Consider the following 6,374-nt stretch of genomic DNA (forward strand, 5'->3'; position numbering starts at 1 on the left):
GTCAGAGGTCAGGGTAATTACTGTCTTCTGAAGTTGGTAGAATATATAACATCAATGCTATTTAAATATTTTGTTGCATGCAAGACCTTGACATTTTACAAAAGTAGTCAGAAGAACTTCCTTCATCTCTTCTTTACTAGCGTGGACTTCAACACTTTAACTAGGTAATATCAGACAGGTACAGGCTGTCACATAGTTGGGTTGAGAAGATTATACAACAAAACTAACGCCATATATATTTATATACTGAAGGAGGCCCCAGTACCCACACTGACATTTGTGAGGACTGCTTTTTTCATGTTGACTTTTTCAACATAAAATCTACTATAAATACTTCACCTCCCTTGGTAAATTAAACTGAAAATGTAAATTTAACTTTACATGTATCGACAAAGTTTAGAATGCCAAGTCCTCTCTTGCACACTTTGCATATGTTGTGTAGTCAAACCTGACCCTTCCAGTATGTGATCAACCCAAATCCTTCAGGATTAGGGTCAGGGTCACATATCAGGTCTCAGTCTAGCTTAATTAAGTCAAAGACTGTTGGTTCAGGGTGAGGATAAAGAATACATTTAACATTTGGCCTTAAGCATCATTATCAAGTTCAAGTCTAAAATAAACTGACACTAATGCAACATCATTGTTGAATTTTAGCATAATTTATGCATAAAAGCAACCTAATCGTGTAGCTGAGTCTTGTAGGTAATAATGTATTCTGAGATTCACTGTATATTCATGAGTCACTTTGATATTTTTCCCAAGAAAAACAAATCCTTGTCAGTCTTAACCAGGATTTTGCTCAGACAAGCTTGACCTTCTCCCGCTGGCTGATGACTTGAATCATGGTCCAATTAGAGTGGTCAGTTTAAATTATGCAGCAGAGGGGAAGTGGTACTTGCCATCTGTCAGAATTGGTTATTTCATTAGGGACAGAGCCTAGGTTTCTCTGGCTGGCAGAGTCTGGCAAAATGAGACACCTATGCTGTTATATCCATGATCCATATCTTTAGCTATTACAGTATGCATTGTGCAGTGGCATTTCTTTGGTAGACAACTACTTTGAACAGATGCAAAATCAGAATATACTTTTTGATATAATGTGCTATTTCACATTTCCCATTTCTCACATTTTTCACATTTCCCCATAATTCACATGGTCCATGATGACATGACATGCAAATTGTTGTTTTTCCACACTGGAGGGACATGGATGGATGGATGGATAGATGGATGGATGGATGGATGGATGAATGGATGGATTTATGTTTACGTATCTATCTACCTAACTACCTACCTACCTACCAACCAATCACTAAAGCCACACTATATTCAGCTGCCAGCAGGTGGGGACTTTACTGCTTATGCAATTAAAGGTGTAGGCCTATATGAAAAATAAAAAAGCATGAATCTCTGAATGTCAGTAATGACCACGTTTATGGTCATTTGTAGTTGTGTTCTACAAATAGCAATAGGCTATAACAAAAATCTATAGCTGCCCTACAAAGCCAACATGAAGTAGAAGCAATAACTGCCATTGCAACTTTTGACACTTGTGGAACTCATGCAATTGGTTCAATATTAGTTCATTATACTGTAAATATTAGACAGACAGTACAGAGCTGATTACATAACTATAACTATTTACTGTAAATACCAAAATAATGTTTATTTTCTTTTTTTTTTAATTAAACATTTATAGATACTGTGTTTTCCCCTAAAGATTGTATAAGATGTAGCCTATACCTCAAAGTAACATTACAAACCTCTGATAATCATTTTCAGCGAGGTCCCAGCTTTCAACCTTCCCTTGGAGAGCGGAGAAAGACCAGTGCCTCAGGGCTACAGTATGTCTAATATTAGAGTCCTGTTTGTCGTAGGGCTCCTCTATGGGAAAATCCCCTCTGGGCTGTTTATCGATGTGATCCACTCTACTAGACCTGCAGCAGTGAAAGTGCCAGTGTGAAGTCTAAGTGCCTGTGCCAACTTCAACTCTGTGACCTGGTACTGGAGTTCATACGTGAGGGTGTTCTTAGTCGTCCATAATCTGTGATGAAGATCTGTTCATAAGTGTAGTAGCCTTGAGATAACTGCCGCTGAACTTTGTGATGCCTTTGAACCTGTTAACACTTATGTAGACACAGGCCACTGACTGCTGTGTGGACATGTAAAAGGTCAGGTCTGGCTGTATGGTTGTATAACCATCAGTAAGTGGCAGTAACATATCTTAAATGTAGGGGATGATACTCTTTCTGCGTGACACTGATGTCAAGTCCTTGTTGTTTTGTCTAGAAATTAGATTGTTTAGTGACCTGGGGGGATTTTAGATTTTACGATTAAATACTTACACATTTGCAACAGGCTATGTTCAGTAATACATCTAAATTTGATTTGATTTCTGTTGCACCAATAAAATACATAAATAAAGTACCATTTCTATTAGTGCCTATATGATACTTTGGGGAATAGAAGCATGTTTTGACAGTTTCATCTCCAATCAAGAAACAAAAAAGCTTTGCTTGAATAAAATAAAGTTATGTTTCTAGGTTTAATCAGGAAATATTTGATCAAAGAATAAGTAAAAAAGGCTTAGGTTCAATAGCAGGCCCATAAAGCACAGCAGTTAGAACTTCATATTTACAGTGAAGTGAATGAATTTAATATGAATAAATTCAAAACATCAAAATAATTAAGCAGTTTAGGGTGAATTGGAGCAACTGGATGAATGACCTCAGTGTTTCTAAAATCCTGGCTACAGCCCTGCTCATGCTGGGAGATTGCTGCTGTAACCATAAGCCTGCCAAGTCAGTAGTACTCTACAGATATCCAGTATTAAAGTGTGTCACAGAGGGTTTAATTGCTTCTAATTCAAAATTTTGTGCGGACTTTGCAAAAAAATAAAAACTCCAACAGAGGGCAGCATGTTGAATTGTCCAAACCACACAGTGACTATTTGAAATTTAGGAGTTCAGGCTCTGCAGACACACAAATAACTCATTCAGAAATAAACCTCTTATTTCCAAAGCTACTTTTGCCTAAAACTCATGACCCACTAAACATTCTATAAATGACATATTTACGAACATTTGGAAATCAATTATTTCTGTTGAATAAATCAATTTCAGTGGATGGATTATGTGAAGTGAAAATCTGAAAAGTACATGCTGAAAGGATGAAGTTGCCAGGAACCTTGAAGCAATGCATTTCAGTATTTTGTTCTCACTATAAGGTAGATTGCTTATGGAAATGTGGTAGTTAATGATGCACATATGAGTGTGTGTGCAATATGAAATAAATCAGTCTTTTCTTTTAGCATTTTTTTGCCTTTCTTAGAAAGTTGGTAATAGAGAGTTGACATACAATGAGGGAAGAGAGAGGTCCATCACTCACACTGGATGCCCATAAATGTCTTTTTCCCCACCTTTGGTTTATTTTACTGAAACCAAAACATGCTAATGGGTCATGTGAGTATTTTGTTAGTGTTACATTATTATTGTGAGGCAATGCACATTGATTTGTGCACAATCAATGTGCATGCATGCAATGCCATAAAACACAATAATAGCGCAACTATTGAAAAAACGCAGACATGATGGGGTTGTGATGAATTACCAAGTGTGCAACTTTGAAGTCTAATAGCTGATTTTCATAACATACATAAATTAACGGAAAACCAACTGTTTGCTGGAATGGGTAATGCAGGTTATGCACACCATGCTTTGATTAGGAAAATGATCAATGATGAACAATAACACAAACACTCTTTTACTTTGACTCAGTAAATAGTCAATTCCCCCATAAAATGCTCCGACTTGAATGGAAAGTAGCTGAAACATGGAGGCAGTCGCAGTGTAAATTATAAACGCAATATTTTCTATCCTGTAGGGAGCTAACAACCTCAAACCTCAAACGAGGGTCCTGCCGTTCACTTTCTCCCAATCACTTGTTTCCCACATTTCGTTCAAAGTTCAACACATAGTTATATATGCCAAGGAATAGAACAGAATACAATAGGACTAGCGGTCTAAGACAGCCAAGGACTTCAACAAGTTTAGCTCACAGCCATCCCCTGCCTCTTCTTCTACACCCCCAACCACCCACACACCCTCACTGCCTCCTCCCCTCTCTCCCTTGCTTCCACACCTCACTCCCCAGTGGTGTGCCCACCTATCCCAGTCCCCCCACCACTACAGCACATTTCATCTCTTTAAGCACCCCCTCTGCTTGACAATCACACCTGGCCAGGTGAGGAGACAGCTGGAGAGGCTTCACCAGCGCAAGGCTGCAAGCCCTAACAGCATCAGCCCCAGGGTCCTGAAGACCTGCGCCAGTCAGCTGTGTGTTGTTCTCCAGCATCTCTTCAACCTGAGTCTGAGCCTGCAGAGGGTGCCACTGCTATGGAAGATGTCCTGCTTTGTCCCGGACCCCAAGAAGTCAACTCTATCTGGCCTCAAGGACTACCACCCAGTAGCTCTCACATCCCATGTGATGAAGGTGCTGGAGAGGCTGGTCTTGGCATGCCTGAGGCTGCAGGTGAGATCTTCTCTGGACCCATCCGCTGTCATCTATCTGCTGCAGCAAGCTCATTTGCACCTGGATGGCGGTGGCGGCGCTGTGAAAATCCAATTTTTTGATTTCTCCAGTGCATTCAACACCATCCAGCCACTGCTATTAGGTGAGATGCTGCATCTGATGCGTGTCGGTGCGTCCACAGTCTCCAGGATCACTGACTACCTGACAGGCAGACCACAGTTTGTCCGTCTGGACTGTGTTCTCTCTGATGTGGTGGTGAGTGGTACAGGGGCTCCGCAGGGTACTGTGCTGTCGCCTTTCCTGTTAACCATATACACCACAGACTTCCAGTACAACTCAGAGTCATGTCACTTACAGAAGTTTTCTGATGACTCTGCAGTTGTTGGGTGTAAGGGATGGATGGAGGGAGAGTAGAGAGCGCTGATGGACAACTTTGTGGAATGGGCTGGTAAGAATTACCTGAATATTGGAGATGTTCTACCAGTCTGTTGCCAGCGACACAAACAGACTGAACAAACTGATCAGGAAGGCTGGTTCCGTTATTGGCTGCAAACAGCAGACATTTGAAGCTGTGGTAGAGAGGACAAACTGTTATCCATCATGGAAAACCCCGACCATCCTCTCCACCCCACACTGGTCCACCAGCAGAGCACCTTCTCTAAAAGGCTCTGACTGCTCTGATATGGCACGGACCGCTACAAAAAAATCCTTCCTGCCACATTCCATAAAACTGTACTGTACAACAATTCACAGCTGTCTGTGAGATGACTCATCTCATTACCACACACATTACAATATTGCATATTATTCTAATTGCACACTGGTTACTTCATATTTAATATACCATACTTTATTTTGTTGTATATACTATGTATGTAGGTTGTACATTTTTGTATTTGTATAAACATGTTTATTTTTTTCATCTCTCTAAATAAATTTTTCAGTAGTTGTTCTGCCATTTTTATTTTTACTATCTTATTTTATTTTATTTTATCTATTATTTCCAGTAAATGGGATTAATAAAGTCCATCAATCTATATACAACTTGACGTAGCCCATTTTTTATACTTCTATAGCCTTAGTTACGTGAAACAACACAACATAATTGTAGGCCATTAGAAAGAAAGTAGACATATATTTAAAACATTTCCACCATCTCAACACAGAATACCCATTAAACAATGCAATTGACATTCATTAAATTAGCTGCAAGTAACACTGTACCTTGCCTTGCATTGCCAGACCTTCCTGTGCCTAAACAAAATATCAAATGCAAAAAAAAAAAAAAAAGTGCATTTCAGAACATACACACACATATCAAGAGAAGTGTGAAGTGTTGTTAGGATAATTATTTATCAAAGAATGGACAAAATCACTGGAGTTCTCTCTAAGTTATTTTACTTGCGCATGCAGAGTCAGTTTACAGCACTTCAACGTAAGTACAGTAAATGACTGAAGAGTGTTCTCAACAGTTGCTTTTTAAAGGAATTGGGAGTCAAGTTAGTTATTCGGTTCATGCCATCAGTAGGTTTTCTTCTTATCTCTGGTCAGGCCCGGCATCTCCTCCACATTATGCGCTCTGCCCTCAGGGATACATCCTGTGCTCAGATTTCATGATTAACACATGAAAGACAGAAATACTAAAACACAGAAATACTAAAACAGCAGTTTGGATGCAAAAGGTTTAACAAAGACACTGAAGCAACACTGTTCTAAGCATAATTTTTCTAACAAGCTCTTAGTGCATAAATATGATAAAATGCAGATTCTGTCTGTTTAATATAATATACAATTTGTTAGATTAGAACATCATCTATGAACTAATTTAGATTTAAAAATATAAA

Source organism: Perca flavescens, chromosome 20 (genome assembly GCF_004354835.1).
Source record: "Perca flavescens isolate YP-PL-M2 chromosome 20, PFLA_1.0, whole genome shotgun sequence".
NCBI classification, from domain to species: Eukaryota; Metazoa; Chordata; class Actinopteri; order Perciformes; family Percidae; genus Perca; species Perca flavescens.